Raw genomic sequence first — 26,557 nt, 5'->3', positions numbered from 1 at the left:
AATATTAACTGATCCTGCCCAAGGTCCTACATACTTTGTCTATTGGCATCTCTGCAGTAGTAACTACACTACCTTTTGTTATCTCCCAAGTTGAAAATTGACTAGAAAATTTGAATTTGTTTTAGTTAGGCACAGATACTTACAAGATAGATGACAAGAAGAATTAAAATGAACCTATGTGTCTCAAGGAAAAGGTGAATGGTTGCACAACAGCTGCAGACCCCACTGATGTTCACTCATTCAGCCTTCTAAAGCACTACTATGACATGGGATCACACATTTAACAGTAGAATTGTTAAAAGTCTGGCCCACCCTTCCTACATAATACATATGTTTGCTGGCATTATTCTCCTGCACTCTGACGTCCCCAACATACCACAGAATTCAGATGATGAGTGCTGTAAACAGCACTACCACTATCTAAATATATGTGCTCTTATTCAGTTAATACTCTGTTCATTCATATGAAGATGTCTACCCTTCCAGGAAGCTGGCACCAACCATTATGCAGGTTTATACCTATCCTGTGGGTTTTTCAGAGGTTACCCATACAACAAATACTGCTGCAAGAATAAGGGGTGCATTAAAATGCAATATTGTTTAGGAAATACTTTAACATCATAACGTGTGCTCTAGATTTTGTAATGCTGGGTTCATTATATAATGATGAAACCTAAAGTTTTATTTAGAATCACTATGCATATAAGCATTCCAATTTATCAAAATGGTTGTAGCTTCCCTTCTGTTTGTGGAAAAATGTGTGGTTTGTCACACAGAAGCATACAATGTAGGCATACTGTAGGTTAAACAATTCTGAACTCTTCTCCAGGCTACTGAGTTTTCCTGTGTTTCAGGAATCTGTGCTACAAAACATAATATAAATACACAATGAAAGGGGGGCTCTGTACTTATCTAGTGCACCCAATTTGAGCAGTTAGCTGCTCCCATACTTCTCATTCCCTATACCAGACCCTCCTGAATACTTTGATTATTCCCATACATTCATCCATCTTGATAGTTTTTTCACTTAACTACAGCTTACTTTCTCAAGAAATGCATTGATAGAATTCCCATTTTCACTTGTCCTCCATGCTGCCTACTTCCATATTTTACCTTTGTTACTTACTCATCTCGTCTTACCACACCCAGTCACCACCTTGTATGATTATCACATAACACCTTCCCATCTCATTCCTCTCTGCATGAATAATCCCCAGTTTAAATGATTCCTGATCAAGTTATGGTGTTCCTCCCTAAATATCACAATGACTGCTTGGTATACTCTTACTACCTTAATAGGCCAGCTTCAGAAAACTGCCACTGCACTTCATTAGCCAGATGGGGCACTACAAGCAAATCACAATGATTCACAAACAAGACCGCGAACAGAGTCCTTGTGTATAATACATGAGGAGGTTCAGGCTGCTGTGTAGGCAACATAACTATGGCTTCCCCTACTGAGTGAGCAACTGCTCCCAGAAACCTGACATAATGGTGACATTAGGCTGGGGGAGTGGCCCACTCAAATGCTTGGCATTTGGCTCTGTATTTTTATTTCTTACAGAAAAAAAAAACACTGCCTCATCATTCTGAAGGGTAGGGAGGTGGTTCTGGCTCATCTCACGGGTGACACCAACCAGGAACAATGGATGTTCACCAAGTGGAAGTCTGAACTGTGTGAGCCTGAGCTACCACAGTGCATTTGCAGTAAGTAGCTGAGAGGAAACTAGTGTGTTAAGGCACATGTCTCCTTTGGAGACAGAAAGTGTGGGCTTGGAGCAGCCACTAGGTGGGGAACAGGGGTGCTCTCATGGGATGAGAGTATGCCATCACTCAAGACCAGAAAGCTGTTCAGCTCTCTACCACCTGACTCTTATCAGGAAAAGGAAGAGGGATGGGGGCTCCCTGGTAGGAACAAATGAACTGCAGGGCTTTCATCTAGCCTAGGAATACCTGATTCAGATTTTTCTACAACTAATTGACTATATGGGTAAAACAGAGAAGCTACTGGGTAAACACATAGGGGGAACCAAAAGAAAAAATAATGAAAATTTGTAGATCTTCAAGTGAGTCTACATCTAACTGAAACTAAAGAGGGCATCTTTTTCTCATGTCCTGAAAAGTGTTAGCAATAACATGATAATCTCTAAGATTTACAGTTCTTTAACAGTTAATAAGCCAAGCAATCATCAGCTATGTCCAACAAGTATGCCTCTTAACCGTTCATATTTTCTCAGAATGTCCAGATTTTTGTCTCATATTTTTGGCCTGTTCCTTGTAAAATGTGTAGTTTTCAGGCAAGTCATTGAGGACTGAAGTTATTAACAACAGCAGACATTTGAGTTTCAGACTTGACACACTTCATAAAACACATACTAATGTAAAACCTGTCATTCTGTTAGGTTTCTAAGTTTATAACGTCAATATTTACAATTTGTTCCTGATTTGGGGCTGTTGTCCCCCCATTATGTTTGGCTCTATCCACATTTCTTGAGCTATAAGTTTGGGAGGTTTGTCAACAGGGCATGCAAGTAATGAGTTGCTGCAACCACGTCTATCTTTTGTGACAAAAATGTGCCTCCTCACTCCTCCCACAAAAAAGAAAACTCGAGGAAGATTATGATCAAACAGATATTGAGAACATTATCTTTCTTGTATGATGTTAAACAATTTGCTTAAAATCATGATGACTCACTTACAGCTGATACACTGAGGACCCAAGTCCAAAAGACTTGCTATCAGTGCAAGTGACCACTTACAATGACAGCAGACCTTTTAGAATCTGTCCCCTGCTGTAAGCTTGTTATGCACAAGCTTTACAATGAAGTAAGACACTTACACTGAGAGCAAGTCTCAGAATCACGGCAGACTTACACTGAGAGCCACCCTTTTGGAATCTGGCTGTAAAAGTGTTGTCACCTTGAACAACACAATAATGATATGCTATTCAGCACAGGCAAAGCCCCCCACAATGTACCTCTGTACTCTCTTAATATTACAAATAACTCTAAGGTTGCAGCAACTCAGAAAACTCTAAGCTGTGGTGGGTTTTAGCTAAACAGTTGCATTTCACTGAAAACTGCTGCCTTCATTAAAATAGGTTCACCAGCCTAAACTGATGACCTTGTCCTTGAAATGCCACGATTCTATGTGTGTGTGTATATGTGTGTAATGCATACTATCATTCATTTATTAATTTAACATTTGTTGACCGGGAAAATCCGACTAGGACAGAGCCTATTTTCAGCAGGGGCCCTGGAGAAATGCTCCAGATGCATGTCTTTGGAATTCAATCATTCAAACATTCTGGTTTGGAACATTATATCTTCTTTGCCTAACTACAAGCTATATAAATATACTTGCTTTTACCCATAAAGTCACATAAACTGTTTTTCAGCACTTCGTACTGCTAGCAGTTGTAATCAACTTATTCTAGGCGCTGACTACCCTTATCATTAGACCATGTTCTCAGTCTCATAGTAGTATATTGTGACACTGGAAACCTTGCACCACCTTTCCTTTATTTTCTGAGAAGGATTTACAGTACATTGATCTAATTTCTTCAAATGCCTAAATTATTAAATGCCTTGAATGTGCTTATCAGTCCAACTATGTGATTGCAAAAACTGTGAATACTGACCTATCTGTCAACATATCATCATAATACAGGGAACTGACAGATGTTATTCTATTGGTGTTAAGTTCACTTAACATTTTTTCTCCCAATATTTATGCCTTTTTGCCCCCCCCCCCCCACCCCACCATGCCTAGCGACCATCTAGCTAATCACTGTGCCTCTACTCATTTGAACCCAGACAGGGCAAGATCCGATCAAGATGCAGCTGTCATCCTGATCCCCACAAAGGAGGATTTTACTATGACAGCCATAGCATTATGATATGCATGCTGAGAAGTTTCTTGAGGATGGGTGTAAAATGGAGCAGTGTGAACTTTTGTCATTCACTTTGATGAGTGATGCTACCTTCATAGCCACCCCCCGAAAAGGAGATGCATGTGCTGTCTCCATTGTAGATTTTAGGAGAAGTATATTTCCTGGGACACACCCAAAAACCTCCCCTAGGGAAAAATGAGATAGCTCTGCTTCACCATTCCTTTCTCATCCCAGCTGGTTCATTCAGCACTCGGGTCACTAACTAAACTGCGTGTTGCAGTCAGGGCTCACACATTTGCTGAACTTTCTTGATGCATTTAATTAATTTGGATATGCATGAAGTCCACCACACTCTAATTTAACACACTTGTTTTACTGAATATTGTAAAACTTAAGATACAGAAGAAACTTAATGCCACTGCTTCATTTCAGAGACAATGAATCTGTTAAATGAAGAAGAAAATTGTAATCAGTTAACTATGGACAAAAATTCGTATGCTTCCACTGGATAACTTCTTCCTCACTAATACTATGTTAAAAACCAAAAGCATGTTTACCAGATTTCATATTCATCTTTAGATAATCATCTCTAGACAATCCAAACACGCAGCATAAAGATTATCATAATTTAATATCATTCAATATTAATTAAATGAAATTAATTAATTAAACTCGGGTCTATGTTCAGCCATGAAATGAATCTTTCATCTAATGGCTGTTAAACAAACTCTAAACATCAAACGTTGCTTTTGTCGAACACTCATATCTCCAAAAATAAAATCATCAAATATCCATAGCTGGCCAACATCGCAAATGTCCGATGATGCTGTGCAGTAAAACTAAACAAAAATAACCTTCATAAAAAACACCTTCTCAAGTGCACACTATATAACATAAAGTAGGCAACACCTTTTATATGTGAATAAACAAGAATATCAGCCCCTTATAAACACTTCTGCAAATGTATACTCAAATATATTTTAAAGGAATATTTCCATGTATAAGGAAACCTGCCCTTTCCCCACTGTGTGATCTTGGAGATGGCATGTATAATACTGGGAGTGTGGGGGGCACAGCCCCCCATAAGAACAGGACTAGGTGAATACCATACACTCCTTATGTGGGGGGCTATTTCCCCTGCTAATTACACCGACTCTGAGACTACACCACAGTAGGGAAAGGGCAGGTTTCCTTATATGTGGAAATATGCCTTTAAAATATATTTGAGTATACATTTACAGCAGTGTTTATAAAGGGATAATATTCTTGTTTATTCATGTATAAAAAGTGTTGCTTACTTTATGTTATATAGTGTGCACTTCAGAAGGTGTTTTTATGAAGGTTATTTTTGTTTAGTTTTATTGCACAGCATCATCAAATGTTCTCGATGTTAGCCAACAAAGGATATTCAATGATTGCAAAGTTTGATGTTTAGAGTTCAATTAATAGCTGTTCAATGAAAGATTAATTAGATGGCTGAACACAGACCCATTAAAATCATTATAGTTTCTAAATAGAGAAAAATATCCACAGTGAAAATGGACAAGAAATATGACCCCCAAACATAATCTCGAGGTATTCATGTTTCTTACTTCACTTGCTACATCCCAGAACTTAATGCACTAATTACTGTCACTCAAACGAGTCTGAATCCAGTCTAAATACTTATTAATGAAAAATGACATTAATTCATTTTTAATGCATTATGCTGTACCATTTCAAATTTCTTAATAAAATTATTTTTTGTTATCCAAATTCAAAATTACTCCTGCTGTGTACTGTAGTTACTAAGGATCTATCTATTTTATCTGTACTGACTTCTAATTTTGAGTGCGTTTTGTATATTTTATATTAATTAACTCACTAATTACCAGACATATAAACTTCCCGACTTATATTTAGCCATCCCTGCCTCTTTTAGCTTTTCTTTTAAGAAAAGGAAGTATGTCCAAATGCTTCCATGCCACAGGTACATGGCCTTTAATGAAACAGGTTTATTCTACTGATCCCTGGATTTTTGAACTCTCTGAAGACTTAACTTTCTAAGTAAAACTGCTTGGGATTCAACCCACAAAACAAACTTAAAAAGAAGAGTTTTTGCATAGAGCAAACTTCCCTGCATTCCTCATGTTGAAGGTGAGCCCCTCACCCCCAGAACTTGTTTATATCAACTCCATGATCACAAAAACAAGAGAGAAGTCTCGTAGAAAACAGTGACAGGCAAATTCTGCACTGGGGATGCTGAACTTGGCAAATGGACACTCAATGAGCTGGGGCTCAAGAAAATGCCAGAAAACCATGAAAAGGGAATTATAAGCAAACATAGTAATGTCAGACATACATGATTTATATCACAATTTGCAGTTTCATCATTTTCCAGGCACACCTGGAATCTTTCATTTATAAATGCTGTTTTCCACAATCTTTTCTGGCATAATTGGGACACTGTCCATATATTCAGTAGGAATACTATCCAAATGCACAGTACTTAAACTTCTATACTGGCTCCTAGTTGTGCGTGTGTGTAGGCTTCCAAAGTTAGCAATGCATCCTCTATTTGTTTACACTGTTTCTGCAAATAATAAAACCATTTTCTTTCATCAGCTACAGAAGGCATTACCTCTGGTTTTCTTTGTACTAGCAAAGACCTACTCTTTCCTTTCCCCATAAAGAGATCTTTATCACTTTGCTCTTACTAAGACAGTTTTGACATCCTTGACTCTCTTTTCTGCCTGCAAACTTCATACACACGCACATGTGCATGTACATATGTTTTATGTGCATATGTATAGAACATATGTATAGAACACATGATCATAAACATACATACACAGCCACACACAAATGTATACAACTACTGAGCTGTGATTAGTTTAAATTAGTCCCTATGCAAAATATATATTGTCCATTCTTCTCCATTTATTTAAGCCCTGCAAGGTAACATTACTTTTTCACCGGTAAATCCCAATGCAATGTAATCATGTAGTGCCTAATACATTTTTTTCTGCATCTGCTGTACACAGTCTATATAAAAACTGTATACACTGCTGTTAAAATGCCAGGTTTTTGTGATATAAAAAATGAGACCACAGTAAATAATTTCAAACCTTCTCCCACCTTTAATGTGACCTATAACCTGTATAATTCAATTGAAAAACAAACAAATCTGTTGGGGGGGGGGGGTATAAAAAATAAAAAACGTACAATAAGCTGGTTGCATAAGTGTGCACACCCTTAAACTAATACTTTGTTGAAGCACCTTTTGACTTAATTACAGCATTCAGTCTTCTTGATTACACACCTGCCATCAATTAAAGAGACTGCTTAACCCCAAATAAAGAAGTTCAGCGGCCATAGCAAGATTTTCCTGACATTTACTCAGTTGCCTGCTACAGCAAAAGCCATGATTCGCAAAGAGCTTACAAAGCATCAAAGGGATCTCATTGTTGAAAGGTATCAGTCAGGAGAGGGGTAAAAAAAATGTCCACAGCATTGGCTATACCATAGAAGACAGTCATCAAAAAGTGAAAATATGGGACAACAGTGACATTGCAAAGAACTGGATGTCCCTTCAAAATTGATGAAAGGAGAAGACGAAAACTGGTCAGGGAGGCTGTCAAGAGATCTACAGCAACACTAAATGAGCTGGAGGAATTTCTGGCACGTATTGGTTGTGTACTACATGTGACAATCACATGCATTTTCCATATGTCTGGGCTATGGGGTAGGGTTGCAAATGGAAGCCTTTTCTTACACAGAAAAACATCCAGGCCCAGCTAAAATTTGCAAAGCAATACATCAAGTCTCTCAAAAGCATGTGGGAAAATGTGCTCTGGTCTGATGAGACCAAGGTTGAACTTTCTACCCACAATTCCAAAAGGAATGTTTGGCGCAAAAACACTTTGCATCACCAAAAGAACACCATCCTCACAATGGAAGCATGGTGGTGGCAATATCATGCTTTGCGGTTGCTTTTCTTCAGCTGGAACTGGGGCTTTTAGTCAAGGTGGAGGGAATTATGAACAGTTCCAAATACAAGTCACTTTTGGCCCAAAACCTTCAGGCACCTGCTAGAAAGCTGAAGATGAAGAGGAATTTCATCTTTTAACACGACAATGATCCCAAGCATACATCCAAATCAACAAAAGAATGGCTTCACCAGAAGAAAATTAAAGTTTTGGAATGGCCCAGCCAGAGCCCAGAGATAAATCCAATAGAAAAATCTGTGGGGTGACCTAAAGAGGGCTGTGCACAAGAGATGCCCTCGCAATCTGACAGATTTAGAGTGCTTTTGCAAGGAAGAGCAGGCAAATATTGCCAAGTCAAGATGTGCCCTGCTGATAGACTCCTACCCAAGAAGACTGAATACTGTAATTAAATCAAAAGGTGCTTCAACAAAGTATTAGTTTAAGGGTGTGCACAATTATGCAACCAGTTTATTGTACATTTTTCATTTTTTATATTTTTTTCCCCTAACAGATTTGTATTTCAATTGAAATGTACAGGTTATAGGTCACATTAAAGGTGGGAAAAGTTTTTGAAATTATTTATTGTGGTCTCATTTTTTATATCACAAAAACCTGGCATTTTAACAGGGGTGTATAAACTTTTTATATCCACTGTACAGTCCCTTTAACCTCCAGGGATACCAGAATCATCTCTCTGACATTTTCTTGATTGTTATCAGCTTGTAATCAGGGTTGTCAACCATCAAAAACTTTTTTTTTCTAACATCTGTCAAGAAATTTGCAAATGGGCCCATTTTTGGCTGGTACCTTGATGACGAAAATGCTACACAAAATTTAAAGTAAAAAAAAAAATCTGCCTTTGCTCATTTATCACGATGGTGAACACATATGATCTCAGAATAATGCAATAAAATAATTAAATCATCTAAAAGTGGATTTAATTTATTTCCTTGCCATTCCTATGTTTTTGGCTATTTATCTACACAGGAATGTTCATTTTGATTTCAAGCCATCACCACATATACAGATCTGCAATACTGGGAAATGGATTTTACTGATGGACCATCTGTCACTTTCATAGGACTGATATAAAATGTGGGTACTGGTTTAGTAGGATATGGCTTTGGATTTATAGTGAAGGACCAGCTTTTTTCACACCCTCACTGAATTATCACTTAAGACATAGTCAAACATAGGTTTGTATAACAGACCAGATTAACATACTCCTAGTTACAAACATTATATATCACACTTGTTTCTTTTTTATATAACTGTCATCAATCCAACATTACCATAAACTGATCGATCCTTGCATTCCCTTAAATCTCACTCCTCCTTCAAAACATTATTCCCACAATTTCCATTTTTTGTATGTAATTTGTTCCTACACTTTTATAAAGATCCCATTTCCAGTTCTTTTTTTCTCTGTTACAATATTCACTACTTCAGATACAGATCTGTATTCCAGTTAAAAAAAAAATTCTGCCGTATATCTCAAACTCAGCAAAAGAAATTTGGACAAAACCAAAAATCAAAAATAATTGGACAGATTTTAAATATTGGTCTTATAAACTTAAAAAAAATGCTAGAATAATAGGTTTTGCATTAGCTTGCATTTTCTTTTTTTATTTGGTCTTAAAACAACAGATAAACAAATCAATTATAAAACAAACAAATAACTATTTACATAGGTCCACAGCTGATCAATACATTAAAGTTTAAGCCAAGATTTATATGAATGTGTAATATTATAAGTTCTCATCTTTGTAGTATGCTATTCACTACTGCAAACAGTCTTTACCATACTAATAAACTCAACACTAGAGGGGGGTAACTTTACTTTTCTAATTTTTAGTAATTACTTTTCTGGCTATAGCAAGAATAGACCAAAGAAGAGGCACTTAGGTTTTTGGAATTCTCAGAAATCAGAACATTAAATAAAACTAAAGATTTAGAAGTGTTACAGCTATCTGATCATACAGCTTGAATTAAGTTATTAATTTCTTTCCAAAAAGGGAAGATGATTTCACATTCCTATACCATAGGGGTTCAATCAGCTATTATTTCAGAATCACATCTCCAGCATTTAATTCTATTTGATTTACACACAATTGTAATTTTGTTAGGAGTGGCAAAAGCTCTGTGTAAGAAATTCCAAGTGAAATTTTTCCAACATAATGACAATGTAGTTTTATCTATAGATTTTAATATTATTTTCTTGTATTCTTCAGAGAAGTCATTACTAATTTTTGAGGAATAGTTCCAATAGGAATTGTCTAAATATGTGAAATTTAACTTAAGAATTTTATACATTTGTGACAAATATGAGTTATTTTCCATTGCATTATTATTATTTATTAAGAATTCCAACAATTTGGGGAACAATTTCTTATCTAGGTTAGATATCTTATTTATCTCTGTGCTCACAAAGTCTCAAATATTTGTACAATTAACCAATTCTCAGAATCGTGATTGTATTTGGCCTAACATTTTGAACAGTATATATATCAGTACCATTTAAGAATTGATGCCAATAAATAAAGTTGCTTTGTTGTTTTAATATTAGTATTTTGTTAAAGTTATGAGTTTCTAAGCACTCATTTGTATATGCAATTGAAAACAGAAAATATTAAGTCTTTAATACAATGGTTAGAATATGTGAACTTTTGGAAAGAGGAAATGATGTTATTTAAATAGGAATTTGAGGAGAGTGTAATTCAATTTACGCAAACAATCTTTTAATAACCAGATAAAACTGCTAAGGACTATTTGTTTATGACTGGGTGTGATATGTTTATTATTATTTACTAATAATATTTCTTGATGTATTTGTTTCCATTTTGAATAATAAGATTAATTTATACACAACGCTATAACTTTTACAATTACTAAAGCAGCATATAATTGAATATCAGGGAATCCTATTCCATCATTATCCCAACCTTTTCTGTGCCAATCAAAGGAAACTCTTGGTTTATTAGGATGCCAAAAAAAATTAAGAAGATTATTATTTATCTTCCTCATCATTTTGGAGATTTATTTTATTGATTGACATTTGTTGACCAGGAAAGTCCAACTGGGTTGGGAGCCCATTTTCACTGGGGACCCCGGTGGGGGTGGGGGGGGGGGGATTCGACCAAAACACATTATGATTACATCACAGTAATTTTGCAGGATCAATTACACAGTATTTTACAAAAAAATTACAGAATTTACAGTAACCTGCAGCATACTGAAAAACAGATTAATAAAATTTTGAAAAGTTACACTAGCAGTATAATTTACAACAGAACATATATGTCTATAATTTTTTTAATATTGAAAATGGGTTGAAAGTTAAGTAAGGGAAAAGATCAATAGAAGGGTAGTATTAGGTTAATACTTATTACAGGGAAAAGTATAGTCATTAATGGGTAGTTTTAAAGGGGTGAGGGAGTTTAGAAGAAGATAGGTTAGTCAGATTAGTAGTAAGACTAGCGATTGTTTAAAAGACTTATAAATCAAAAATAGTTTATTACTAGGTTTTAAGGGTAAAACTGGGGTGACCTGGAGGAAAGCTCCAGGAGACTAGGATGACTTATGTGTTTGGAAAGACGCAGGGACAGGTTTTAGTATTTAGTAGGTAGTTCGAATTTGTTGAAGCAGCTAATGGTATTTATGCTGGTTGGAAGTCAGTTCCATAGTTTAGCGACAGTGCATGAGTAAAGGCAGTGACCAGCTCTTTTGTTGGTATACAAACAGTTATAAGTTGTTTATTTCCAGAGCAATGGGTTCTGGTGGGGCTATGGAGTATTAAAATATTCCTAAGAGCAGGACAGTTGCTTGGATTATTGACAATTTTATGTGCTATGGACAGCTGAATGAGGTTAAGGTGATGTGGAAATTCCAGCCAGTTTAATTCATTTAAGGTTTGGCAGTGATAGCAGCAGTATGAGATGCTTGTGGCAAATTTAGCAAATTTTATGGTAGCAGGATTGGAGTTTATTTTGTAGGGATGAGTGCAGGTTAATAAAAATGGGGGCACCACATAACAGTGAGGGAAGGAATTAAATGTTGGCCAGAGTTTTTTTTTTTTTTTGGTGGTGCTGTCCATGAAATGTTTATGTCTGTATAGGGCTCCTAATTTGCAGAGTTTTTTTTTTTTAAATGACATTACTAATATGGTGTTCAAATGTAAGTTTATTGTCAGTGGTAATACCTAATAGTTTAGCATGGGATACGGTTTCAATTTCTGTATTGTTTTGAGAGAAAATGCGAAAGTCAGGTGAGAGGGGATTCGCTGGGAAGAGTAGAAGCTTAGTATTTTTGGCATTGAGGAGTAGTTGTGATTTGGTTAACCAGGCCTCTGTTGTCGTGAAAGTATCTTGGGTTCTCTGTTGGAGGAGTTGTAGCTTATTTGAGGAGGAGAGGATGGTAGTATCATCTGCATATTGGATAATGGAGCTAAGAGGAGAAGCAGTGTGAAGGTTGTTGGAAAATATATTACAGTACAGGTCCAAGTATGGACCCTTGTGGTATTTATATTTGGTTGGTTTGGTATTCTGATAGAGTATTTTGCCATTTAATGCATTGCTGCCTGTTTGTGAGGTAGCTATTAAACCATTGGTGGGTGGGGTGCAGCCAATATTAGAAAGGTGTTGTACAAATGTTTTATGTAATACTGTATCAAAAGCCTTCGGACAGGTCTAGCAGTAGTACATTAAGTAATACTACTAGAGTCGATGGATCTCAGTGCTAGGTGCTGTGTGAGGGACAAAAGCCATGTTGGGTGGGGTTGAGTAAGTTGTTATGTGTGAGGTGGTGGACTAATTGTTTATGTATACACTTTTCAAGGAGTTTGGATAGTGGGGAGAGAATGGAGATTGGGCGGTAGTTAGTGGGTTCATTGGAGTTACCTCCTTTATGAAGTGGGGTGATTTTTTTCCAGAGATTGGGGACATAAGATTCTGCAAAAGAGCGGCTGATCAGAATGCTGATGGGGTATGCTATGGCATCGGCAGCGAGTTTTAAGTATTCTGGTGGGAGTTCATCAGAGGAAAGAGAGCATGGTTTTAATTTTCTGAGTATCTGAATTTCAGAGGTTGGTATTGGTTGTAGTAAGAAGAGGTTAGATGGTATAATATTGCTTTGGTGAGAGGGAGAAGAATAGTTTGTGAAGGGAGGAGAGGAGCTTTCTAAGTGAGGACTGCTTTTGTTGGATAGAGGAGGAGGGGGAAGGGAATTTGGTAAGGTGAGGGTGGAGGAAGAGGAGTCTGTATTAATTTGTGTATGCTATTTATAAAATGTGAATTGAGCATGTTGGCTGTTTGTGAGGGTGTTTATTTTTTTCTGGGCATGGTAAAGGGTTTTGTTTGGTGCCAGGGGTAAGGAGATTCCTTATGACTTTCCAGAATTGTTTTGAGTTGTTTCTATGGTTAGTTGGTTAGAGAAATAGTTTCTTTTGTCAGTACATACTAGCCTTTTTGATTTGTTTTGTAACTATTTGTATCTAAGTAGGTTATGTTCATTTTTGTTTTTTGCCATTCTTTCCAAGCCTGGTCTGTTTTGTAGGAGTTGCTTAGTGGCCTTTGATAGCCGGGGAGTATAGTTTGATTTTATTCTTTTATTACAAGGAGGGGATAGGTTGTTGAGCGCGTCTAAAAATATCTTGTTAAAATAATGTAAGGCATCATCCAATGGGAGAGATTTTAGTGGGTGCCAATCTGAGAGTTTCAAAGTATTGATAAATTCTTGTTGAATAAAATGTTTTAGGTTTTTTGTGGCCTTGTAGTTATGATATTTGGGTATATGTGGAGTGAATCTATAAATGAAAATGGGTAAGTGGTCGCTGAGTATATTGGGTAGGGTTTTTGGATTTCAGTATTTAAGTGGATCTGAGAATAAGATCCAGTCGAGGGTGGCTCCTGCAGTGTTGCTGTTTAGCATTCTGGTAGGGCTGTGATGAGTTGGGTGAACCTGTAGAGGTTTATGCTGTTTGTTGGGGAGTCAATTATGATGTCTTGCCAATTGATGTTTACATCTCCCATAATAATAGTTTCATTGCAGATTTTTTCAGACAGTCAGACTACAATGCTCTCAAGGGTTTGGATATTTTGTCCTGGAGGGATATATAGACTAACTATGCATAACTGTTTAGCTTTAAGTTGTAGGCTTCCTAGTAGGATTTCAGCATTAGAAAATTATGGAAGTGTTTTCTGGAAGGGTGGTATTGTAAGAGAGTCTGCATAGTTTAAGGATACCCCCATCTCCTTTTTTGTTGGTTATATCATTCCTTAGTATGTTATAACCTGGGGTGTTATTTCAATATCTTTGATTTGAGATTTTAGCCAGGTTTTGGTGACTGCTAAGTGTCAGAGGTATTTTGTGTTAGCCATGCATGGAAGTCTGTAATTTTGTTACAGGTACTAGAAATGTTTCTGGTTGCTAAGAGTAGGTCTTTAGAAGAAGGAATTTGGTTGTGTGTAGTTATGCATGGGGGTCCTGGGTCGGGGGTGGATGTCACCACAAAGGGATGTTCTGTTTTGGATGTAAGGGGTGTGTTTTGAAAGAATTTTTGTTTTTGTTATAGGTTGTTAGATGGTAGTAGATATTCTTATTTATAGTAGTATAGGGAATGAATGAAATGGTGTTCGAGTAGGCTGGGAGATATATTATGGAAGCTATGTAATGGTTTGTCATTGCATAGGGGAGATGTTATAGATGTAATAGTTGTTGGGTGAAGTGCGAGTTTGGGGGAGGTACTAAGAATTAGTAGGGTAAGGGCAAGAGTTAGATACAGATTGGGATGGATGGAGTATGTAGTGAGTGTCATACTTGTAAAATGAATTCAGAAAAAAGTTTTGGAGTATAGAAGGTAAAAGTTATGGGTGGTGTTTGGGGAGCAGATTGGTAAGGGGGTGTGTGGTCGGAAGTAGGTTGTGTGGGTAGATGAAATTTGATTAGTGGGGGTAGAGTTGCTGCTACATATAAATCTTGGGACGGCAAGGTTGGGTGGAAAAGGGGCTAGGGTTAAGGAGCAGAGTAAGCCTGGATGGTGAACGGAGTGGGCAGAGCCAGTCCAACAGCTGCTGAGAAAAAATTATCAGTGAGATTTGGAACTGAAACAGTGGAACGGTAAGTGATTGCTGTGAATGCTAGTGTTTGGGGTGATTTGTTTTTACAGCAGCAGTAGGTTATGCTTTGTTAAGAGTTTGAGCAGGGAGACGCTGATTCAATTACAGTCTCCGTGGGGAAAAATGGCTTGAATGAGCTTTGTTAGGATATGGAATATGTGAGCAGTGTTTTAATGCCATCTAGTGGCAGAATGTGACAAGGCAAGGAGTGGAAAAAGGGGGGGGGGGCTATGAGCTGCTGTCCCTGCGAGTATGTATGCCATTTATTCTAGGTACTACAGTGTCAGTAAATAAAATTATTTCCAGGAAGTACCATAGGAAAAACACCTACATTAGCTTAAAAGTAGGTTTCAACTCGTCTTCTGTGGCTCTGTAATAAAGATCGTAAGACAAACAATATTTTAGGGAGAATTACCATCTTACTAAGCATTAACCGTTCTTCCATGGTAAAGAAAAATTTGTTCCAATCTGTGACTAAACTTAAAATTTTATCAACAACCTGTTGAAAGTTTGTTTGCATCACTTCTTTACTATTAGACATAATGGTTATACCATGGTATTTCATTTGATTGCTGTTCCAGTTGAAGTGAGAATATTTTTTGTATGAATTTCTTAATTTTTTATTAATGTACTTCTTTTACAAGATTTTTTCAAACTGATTCATAGAACTAACTATGTTTTAATGAATTATACATATTTCCTATTGTTAGTAAAATATCATCACCAAAGAGCTGAATCTTTAGTTCAAAATCATCTTTTATTTTGATACTCTTAATGTTCTTATTGGATCTAATACTATTAGCAAAGGCTTCTATAGCTAATGCAAAATGTAAAGGTGATAAATGACAGCTTTATTTTGTGCCCTCTTGTAATTTAAAGGAATTAGAAAGAAAATAACCTATTTTAAAATAAACACAAAAGTTACTGAATAACTTAGAAATTAATGCAATTAGTTTGGATGAGAAATTATACACTCCAAGTGCTTTAAACAAGTACAACCAGTGAATTGAGTCAAAAGCCTTATCTACATCGAGACCAACGATAGAAAATTATTTTTTATTTGTATTTGCATAGTCTATTAATGTGTGCATTCTTAATATATTTTCCTGTACTTGTCTACTTAAAATAAACCCAGTTTGATCATTGTTATTTAGTTTAGGTACAAGTAGATACATTTTGTTAGCTAAAATGGACATTAACATCTTATAGTCCACACTTAAAAGTAAAATGGGTCTGTGTTATGAAAATTTTGTAGGATCCTTACCTTGTTTTAAAATAGGTGATATAATAGAAGATAAAACCCAATATTATCAGTCTGCCCTAAACTCCTCCCATCACAACCCTAAGCAGTTCTGGTCGACAATAAACTCCATTCTCCACCCAAGTAAAGTAGACACTCATTCAATAAACACTTTACTGAAATCATTCTGTTTTTGACTAAACAACACAACCCTCTACCCACCCTCCCTACATCAAAACCAAATACTGTGCCGACAGTCTTTTCTTTTTCATCAGTACCACCCTGCTATATACAAAAATTCTATTGAAACTTAAGCCTACAAAACTTGCAGCTGACAATCTCCCCTCTGAATATCTAAAACTAGCACCAGAAGCCCTAGCTTATCCAGTTTCTAGCTTAATTAATCAGTCCTTATCAGAAAGCTACATCCCCACACTGTGGAAAATGTCCCACATCATTCCCCTCCATAAAGGTGGCTCCTCCACTGAACTTTCTGATTACCACCCCACAGCTATCCTTTCTCCACTTTCCAAGATACTTCAGAAATGCATCCATTCTCAAGTCTTAGACTACCTCTTAGCTAATTACCTCCTTTCCAGCACCTAGCATGACTTCAGGCCATGCCACGGCACTACTACCACCTTGCTCTCCTTCACCAATGCTACGATTCATCATAAAAATAATGGCCTGTTCTCTTCTGCTATATTTCTGGATCTGTCCCAGGCTTTTGACATGGTCGCACACAAACTACTAATCTGTGTTCTCACTAACCTATTCTTTCCCAATCAGCTACTGATTGGTTTCACAGCTATCTAACTGGCACCAACAATCAGTTGTCTGGCATAATGACCTAACTCCTCGACTTCCTGTAACACTTGGTGTTCCCCAAGACTCCATCCTTGGTCCCCTACTATTCTCACTCTTCACCAATGATCTATTCACAGCCACCAAGCATGCTTCTCTTATACAGTATGCAGATGACTCCACCCTCATCTGCTTAGTCCCAACTATACCTGAACTTCACAAGATCACACAGGAAGCCTTTTCATCTGCAGAAAGCTGGCTATCTAATGCCCAGTTATTACTCAACCAGAACAAGACTAAACTCATCTTCCAACCCACTAAATCTAACCCAGTTATCCCCCACTTTAATATTTTAGCCAAAGACAATACCATCATCTCCCCAGCAGAACACACCAAACTACTTGGTGTTGAGATTGATAATCTCAGACTTGACACACATTTCTCTTAGCATAAAAAAGGTTCACAAAAAAATAGGTGCACTGCACAGAAAGAAACAATTCCTCACCAAGACAGCCAGAAATTCTGCTGCCAATTCCCACCTAATCTCCACTTTACTCTATGTCTCTCCTATACTTACCTACCTTAGACAAACAGACCTAAACAAGCTTGAGGCTTGCTACAATAAAATTGCTGTGTTTGCCAGTGGTGCAGCTTATCGCAGCCACCACTGTATCTCACTTAGAGAACTTGACTGGTTGGAACTCCCTCATCTTCTTCACCTGAATCAACTTTCTCTTGCCCACAAGTTAGTAAACCATCCTCTTAAATTCCCATCCTTTCAAAACCTTCTCCAGCCCTACTGCTCTACTAGACCACTACGCTCCAGCAACAAAAATTTACTTCTAGTGACTTAAACCCAAGAACTCGATGGGAGAAGCACTATTCTCCTGTGTCATATCCAGATTCTGGAACAATCTGCCCCCTCTATAACCACACTACCTTCTTCCAATCACTTCAAGACTGCACTAAAAACTCACTTAAAAAGTCTCTTGTCATGCCCATGTACCAATCCCATCTAGTAACCCTCCTTTTAACCTCCCCTTCCTCTCCCCTCCCCTAGCCACCCTGCCTCACACTGTCTGATCATTTCATTCCTTCCTCTGCAGGCTCTGTCTCACGCTTTATGCTCCCCTTCCCTCCTCACTCAATCTCTCAGACCTGTTATAACATGCTTAACTAGCTCACTTCATCTCAAGTCCAAATACATATCCAGCTGACTTACACCTAGCTTCCTCTCACTACTACGTATACTATTCACTAAGTCTCCTCTCTTACTCCACTATCTCTCCCTTCCATCCCATTAGCCCTTCTAGCTTGCTCCACCTTTGTGTGGAGCATCTGCTTTATATCTGTTTGAGTTTCATGCAATATTTCTATATAAGATTTAGGTATACGAGTTTAGAACAGTATCCATTTGAGCTTAGTACTATCTGTATATACATCCTAGCTTTATTCCTAGCCTCTTGCTAGATATTGGTATATCTGTCCATTACTATGTTTCATATTGTATGTATAGCTAATGTTTGCTGCAGTATGTATTATTTGCTACTGTTTGTATATTCAACTGTTCTTTATGTAGTCTGCTGCTCATTTATTGTTCTGTGGAGCTTTTCTCCCTGGGCCTCCACTGAAAAAGGACATGTGTCCAGTTGGAATTTCCCAGTAAACAAATGTAAATAAATAAAAATAAATAAGGGGAATATTTCCATGATGGGGGGACTTCAACAGTTGTTTTTATTTCTCTATAGACATTATCTAATATTTTAACTGCATCATTCGGTAGTATTTTATATAGTTCTGGTATAAGACTTTCTAAGCCTGGCACCTTATTATTTTTAACTTTTTTATTTGATCTTTTATTTCTGTTAAAGTGAATCATCTATCATTTTTTTATTTGTTCACTTATTTTATTATTTATATTTTCCCTTAGAAAGGTTTAAACTATATCATCATCTAGGTTATTTGTATTACTATTTATATTTTCATAAAATATTTTAAAGACCTCAAGAATACCTTTAATATCTGTTCTTGTTTTTTTTTTATTATTTATGTGTTATAATTTCTTTGATATGATATAATTTATTTTCTTGAGCTAAGTGCAAGTTTTTGCAAGCTTAAAGGGTCTACTGAATATTCCCGAAGTTTAATTTTTTCAGGTTTATTGAAACTTTATGATTTAGAATGTAAACATATTTTGTTTTTAAGTTCAGACTGACTGATGATGTCATTTGGTTTTATATTTAATTTTAGTGCACCTATTTTGACCTGTAGTATATTCAATTCTCTGTCCCATTATCTTGTTTTACTAATATACCAGCTTGTAACTTTTGCACTTAAGTAAGCCTTTGGTGAATCCCACAAGACAATGTCAGATACTTCACCATTCATGTTTATTTCTTGATCTCTTTAACATACCAATCCTTGAATCCTTTTAATTTAATGATGTAAGCTGGTAATCTTCTGTCATGTATTAAATTGTCAGTTTTTAAAATGCTATTAAAGATTATATAGCATTATGTTCCGATAATGGATATGAAACTACTGAAACTTCTCTGATATGTGATAACAGATTGTTTGAGACAAAGTTTTATGAATATTTGTTTGTGTTCCACATCTTTATTGAATATTTGTTTGTGTTCCACATCTTTATGAATAACTGGTAAACTGAAGCGAGTTTGTTTTCTTTAGCTCACATATATCCTTTAAATTCATTAGATTTAAAATTTATTTAAGTGTTTGGCTTAAGATGTGATTCTCAGCTTTCTATATGCAGTAGAATCTTTGATAAAATACAATCAAAATCATCAGCCATTATGACTTCAACTTGCATGTAATAGGCTATAGTGTCCAAGTACTTTTTTGTCATTCTATAGGCTAGTTCATAAACTATCGTTTTAGTATAATGCAAGCATTCAAACAATTTAATAACTGACAGTGGTTTAGAATGCAATTCACTGTCTTTTGCTTATTATCTAACTTGTATTCATTAACATCTTAGAATATGATTACTTAAGCTTCTTCAAGCTGGCCTTCATGACAAGGGCTTGCAAATGAGCAGTTTATCAGCTAAAATTCACACAAAAACATTCACGAGTGAATCCAAGCTATGTCTACATTATACATCAATTCCTAAAACCAGTAAAAAGAAAACTACAAAGACCATTTCAAAGTATGTTAACCACTAAAAATCTACTGTATTTAATGAAATAACATTTAATGATTCAGTAAGCACTATTTGTGTGAGATGTTTAACATAAAGCAGATTTGTCATTTTTTTAAAGGAGATGTAGCATATTATGTTGCATTAAAAGAATGACAGTTTTGTATGATCCAGGTTTGACTTGTAAAAGTGTGAATGTTACTGTAATTTGATAATATTCCAATAATAACTTTTATATATGTAAAAAACTGTAGTTTTTTATACTTAGTTTATAACATAGCATAACTTTCCCTGGTGCTATGACATGTCAAGTATGCTATTAGTAGCAAGCATTCAAGAACTATGTAATAACTGACAGTGGTTTAGAATGCAATTCATTGTCTTTTGCTTATTATCCGATTTGTATTCTTTGGACATCTTAGCATATGATTTAAATATTATGATTATTTACTTTTAGACAGGAAGACGTAACATGGACAGTTATTAGAATTTTCAGAACTTCCACAGCAACAAAAAAGTGCTCATGACTCCAAGTTGTTTTTGAGATGGTTTTCATAATAGGGGCTTGACAATGAACAGTCCATCTGTTACAATTCACACAAACGCTCGGAAGAGAATCTAAGCCACCTCCACACCACACATCAATCCCTCAAACCCCTCCAAACCACCAAAAAAACAAAAAATCTCAAAATATCTCAACCACTAAAGAGCCATTGCACTCAAAGAAATAACAGTTAATGATTCAGCAAGCACTATTTGTATGAGATGTTTAATATAAAGCAGGTTGTCGTTTTTAAAGGAAACATAGCATATAAAATTGCATTAAAAGAATGACAGTTATGGTTAATCCAGGTTTAATTTGTAAAAGTCTGAGTGTTATTCTAGTTATGTGACATCATTCCAATAGTAACTTTTATATATATATATATATATATATATATATATATATATATATATATATATATCAAAGACATTTTTATACTTTGTTTATAATATAGCATGACTTTCCTGTGTGCTATTGCATGTCAAGTATACTATTTGTAGCACACTTCTGGACCATTTTAAGAACTCAGTATGTAATGTAGCATTCCTCTTTAGTGCCATTCGTTGCATCCTGTATTACATTTAATACTACATTACTCTACTATGCCAAGATATCAGAAGGTGTGCCACCTAACATAAGTTTCATCATAATAATAATAATTAACTTTTAATAAAATTAATAGTTTAACCTTTTAAACTCTAAATGAAAATATTTTATTTATTTAACATTTGTTTATCGAGAAATCCGACTTGGAACAAAGCCAATTTTTAGCAAAGGCCCAGGGAGAAACACTCCAGACGCATGTCTTTGTAATGTGGGAAGAAACCGGAGAACCCGGAGAAAACCCACACAGATGCAGGGAGGACATGCAGACTCCGCACAGAAGGAATCCCAGCTGAGAATCGAACCAGCGAACCTCTTGCTGTGAGGCAACAATGCAACCACTGCACCATCCTTAAAAAAAAAAAAAAAAAAAAAAAAAAAAAAAAAAAAAATATATATATATATATATATATATATATACACATATACTTATATATATATATATATGGGTCTATATGACTTGGTCGACAGTTCATATGATCGACTGTTTATTTGGTTGACAGTTCATTTGATCGACAAGCATTTGCCCCCTTCCCCAATGTTGTGTGACCCTGGAGTTGATATATATATAGTTAGGGGGTGTGGGGGGTAAAGCCCCCCACCTAAAATGCTTGTCGATCAAATGAACTGTCGACCAAATAAACAGTCGATCATATGAACTGTCAACCAAGTCATATAGACCCATATATATATATATATATATATATATATATATATATATATATATATATATATATACAGTTATATATATGGATTCACTTTATATCCTCGAAATACTGAAATGTCGAAATTCAGTATTTCGAAGCTATAAAGTCGAAACCTTAAAACAACGAAAACTAAGAAGCGCAAAATTCAAAATCTCTCACACCGGAGATTTTGAATTTCACGCTTCTACTCCATACACACACACACACACACACACACACACACACACACACACACACACACACACCTTCCTCCCCACACACAAACACAAACTTTCTACTACATAATAGAAGGGGGCAAGCCACCCTGGCAGCCCCTGTGTGAAGGGCTGCACCCCCCCACACCATCCCACTTAAATATTCTAACTCCGAGGTCGCACTACATACAAACACACACACAACACCACCATACAAGCTACATTCTCCTTGCACACACACAAACATCACAGCAACAAAACACACTAACACACACCACAGCCCCTACCCAAAACCCTTAACACATACACACTTACTTGAATCCATAACCACAGCGAAACCTCAGATGCGTGAAATTCAAAACCTTCGGTATTTGAGGTTTTAAATTTCATGCTTCTGAGGTTTCTCTATTTTCAGGATTCCACTTTATGGGCTCGAAATACTGAATTTCGATATTTCAGTATTTCGAGCTTCTAAAGTGAATCCCTACACACACACACACACATATATATATATATATATATAAAATCTAATATAAGTAGCTTTTTATAAGAAAATAAGTGGCTTTAATTTTCTATATAGCTAAAAGAATCAAACTCTTAATATTTTAAAAATGGAACTAGCAACCCTTTGAAATAGGGAAATAAATAAATAAATGATCTACCTTGTAAAAAGTAATGTTCAGCACCTGTTCATACGTATTCAAGCACTTGTTTAAATTAGTTGTTGTTATTGTTGTGTCTTTCGGCTTTTTCCCGGTTAGGGGTCACCACAGCGGAACTCCGGTCCGCTAAAGTAAGAATTCATAAACATGAAATACATTGATTTTTATTTGTCTTTCAATTTTTTATTGATTTTGTATTTGATTAACCAACCATTTCTTGTTGCAGTTCTCTTCAAAAAAGTTGATAGATTTCAGTCCATTTCTTCTGGGGGTTTTTTTCCTAGGATTTTATTTTTCTGTATAAAATCCAGTGTGCTTTAATGTTGTTTTTCTTTAAGTTTTTAACAAGTGGCACACATGCTTTTCTGTTTGGCATCACAAATGTTGAATAGTGTGAAATCTTATAGTATTTTCTTTAATTTTAACTGGATAATTAATCTGTGCAGCTTTTAAGACTAAATCCTTATCTTGACTTGAGAAAAATCTTATGATCAATGACCTCGATGAAGGTGTTTTTTTTGAAGATGAGTTAGAAAGTGATCTATGTGTCCTTTTGATGCCAAAGGAAAAAGCTTCAGGCAGGTTCAAAGTTTTAGGCAGACGGTTGCCGCTTGTCCAGTCAGGATAAAACAGATGAACATTTGTGGGTTCTGTTCAAGCAGCTTTATTATGCACAAAGACATCAGGATTCAGGCTTAATAATGTTAACTTAGATAAACTTATAAACAAATTAGCTATCGCACTCATACATGTAAACTCTCTGGCTGCTGGCTGCACTCTCAAAATGGCACTGAAGCTAGCACATGCTTGATACTTATATGCACGTGCTGTCCATGAAATGCTTCTTAAAGGTACAACGCGCACACGCTATTCTACATTCTCCCTCTGAGAAATGAGTCATGCATTACAGATGACAATCGACATGCAATTGGTACAAATAATTCTGTGATGTGGAGTTATACAGAACTAAATACATATAGACAATTACAATTATGCCAGGTTGCTGTGTATTTCACACTAGGGATGGAAATGCGACCAAATTGTGTGACATAAAAATTAGAATTCGGTCTAGCTGCTGAATGTTCAACTTTAAGGACATCAAGAACATTATCAGAAATGGAAGTAGAAGTTATGACACATTCTGCAACAGGAACACTATCTGGATTGCTCTGAGATCTAGAGTCTGTATCACAGGAACAATGCTGCGATATCGCTTCTGATACAGGAAGATGTCTGCGGTTTCTCCTGTACTCCACAAGCTCTGATTCGACAAAGTAGGATCTTGGCTTGGCACATATACTTATTACTTGACCAATTTGGTTAAAAACTTTCGCCGTTTGTATCCTCACTGCCTCACCTCCTTTTAATGGACAAAGAAATCTGCTCAATTTATCATAGCTGGACTTCTGGAAAGAGCGCTTTCTCTATAGTTGGGCTCTAATTGTTCTGTTGTTCTTTGCTTTAGGCCTCAACAGATTGGAACTGATAGGAAATGTTGTTCTGATTTGCCTAGATAGATGTCTCTGACAAGACAAGATTATCATCACGGGTATGTTTCTGAGATTGAGTAAGTTCAAAAAGACATCAGTATTATCTCGCTTTGACTTCTCTAGTAATTGCTTTGCACTCTGTACTGAATGTTTAGCAAGTCCATTTGACTGTGGCTATTCTGGTCTACTAGTAGCATGTACAAAGTCCCATTCTTTTACAAATTTCTGAAACACACAAAAATAGAGAACAGCCAGCTGGTAAACGTGAACCATTGCAAAAAAAACAATGATAGCAAAAGTCAAGAAAACAGCAACTGTGACACGAAGTATAGCTCCAGTTCTCATAAAATACAGCTTCCAAATTTCACACAGTACAAGCAAATATTCCTTTATTAATAGGTAAGTGCTTTCACCACTAACTGTGGCTTCCTCAGACCATATACATACTACTAATTGACAAAAACAGTCTTTAAATACCCTCATTAAACTATTAACATCCATTATAGTCAAATTCTCGTTCAACAAATGAACACTGTTCTTTCAGTTACACACCTTCAATGGGCGGGATCATCAATTGAACCTTTACATAATTTAAAAACATATTTACTATAAACATATGTTATATGGCATTTAATTAAAAAAAATTTCAAAACTTCTAAAAATCATTCCTTAGATATAATCATGCAATATGATCTCAAATTTTTCAACATATTGCACATTCCCCTACATGGTATACATTTCATTAGTAGTATGTATATGGTCTGAGGAAGCCACAGTTAGTGGTGAAAGCGCTTACCTATTAATAAAGGAATATTTGCTTGTACTGTGTGAAATTTGGAAGCTGTATTTTATGAGAATTGGAGCTATACTTCGTGTCACAGTTGCTGTTTTCTTGAAATTTCTGAAACAACTGACTGGTAAATTGGGTAGTACTGTCCGAAATAACTTTGTGTGGACTACCATGGACTGAGAAATTATGTTTCAACTTGGTGATAACAGCAGTGGACATTAGATTAGTTAGTAAATCAATCTCAAACCAGTTCAAATAAGAGTCTATCAACACTAAGTACTGCTGATTGTTCCATTTCAATATATCAGTGGCTACTGTTGAACAGGGTAGTTCAGGAACTTGGCTTAGTTGAAGTGGTTCTTTTTACAAATGCAGTTTAGTACTACTGCATGCTGAAGAAGAAGAAGAAAGTACTTTATCAATGCCTTTTGCTAGAGAAGGCCAAAATACTAGTCCTCTTGCCCTTCTTTTGGTAGATTTGGAACCTGGGTGACCACAATGCAAAATCTGGATACAGTCACATTGTAAAGAAGCAGGAACAACAATTTTAGGACCTTTGAAAATAATGTCATCTTCCATCAACATCTCATCTCTGTAAGGAAAATAACTTTGCACTTCAGGTGGTACACTAGATTGCTTTGACTGCCAACCAACATGGATGTAGCGGTTGAGCTTTTGCAAAACTGGATCAGTCTTCATCAAGTCTCGTGGTAGAAAAATTATGCACTTCCATGACATCAAAGTTAAAATTCACTGCAATAAGTTGTTCTGATGTATTTCTAGGTGATCGGGATAAAGCAGCCAGATAACAAAGTTTGCTTTGTGCATAGACCATTTTGAAGTTGTACATTTGCAATCTGAGCATCATTCTTTGCAATCTTGCTGGAGCTGAATGCATAGGCTTCTTTAAAATAGTGACTAGAGGTTGGTGATCAGTTTCAATCTAAATCTCTCGACCGCAGACATAATCATGAAACTTTGCATGTGCAAATACTATTGCCTAAAGTTCTTTCTCATTTTGAACATACTGCATTTCAGCTTGGGTAAGAGTTATAGATGCATATGCTACTGGTCTGCTTTCTTGAAGAATAACTGTTCCAAATTTTGAAGCATCACAGGAAAGAGTTACTGGTTTACTGACATCATAGTATCTTAATGTAGGTGAGGTTGCAAATTTTTGCTTAAGGTCTTCAAATGCTCTCTGGTGCTGTTCCAAACCAAGACCACGTAACATCTTTAAGCATCATCTCTCTCAAAGGTGCTGCCAACTCACTGAAGTCTGGTATAAACTTGCCTAAATAGTTGACCATACCAATAAAACGTAGAGCTTGAACATTATCTCGTGCTGGCATCTCAAGAATGGCTGCTTGCTTGGACGGGTCCTGGTTGCA

At 36.2% G+C, this 26,557-nt stretch overlaps 1 protein-coding gene across 1 annotated transcript in view; it reads right to left on the bottom strand.

Moving 5' to 3' along the window:
- LOC122795779 (endoplasmic reticulum aminopeptidase 2-like) overlaps window positions 1–26,557 on the bottom strand; it is a 1,481,589-nt gene that overhangs the window by 5,371 nt on the left and 1,449,661 nt on the right. The gene's annotated exons all lie outside the window — the stretch shown is intronic.

This window comes from Protopterus annectens, chromosome 2.part2, assembly GCF_019279795.1.
Source record: "Protopterus annectens isolate FY-2018-M chromosome 2.part2, PAN1.0, whole genome shotgun sequence".
Taxonomy (NCBI): Eukaryota; Metazoa; Chordata; order Ceratodontiformes; family Protopteridae; genus Protopterus; species Protopterus annectens.
This window is presented reverse-complemented; position numbering and strand designations above follow the sequence as displayed.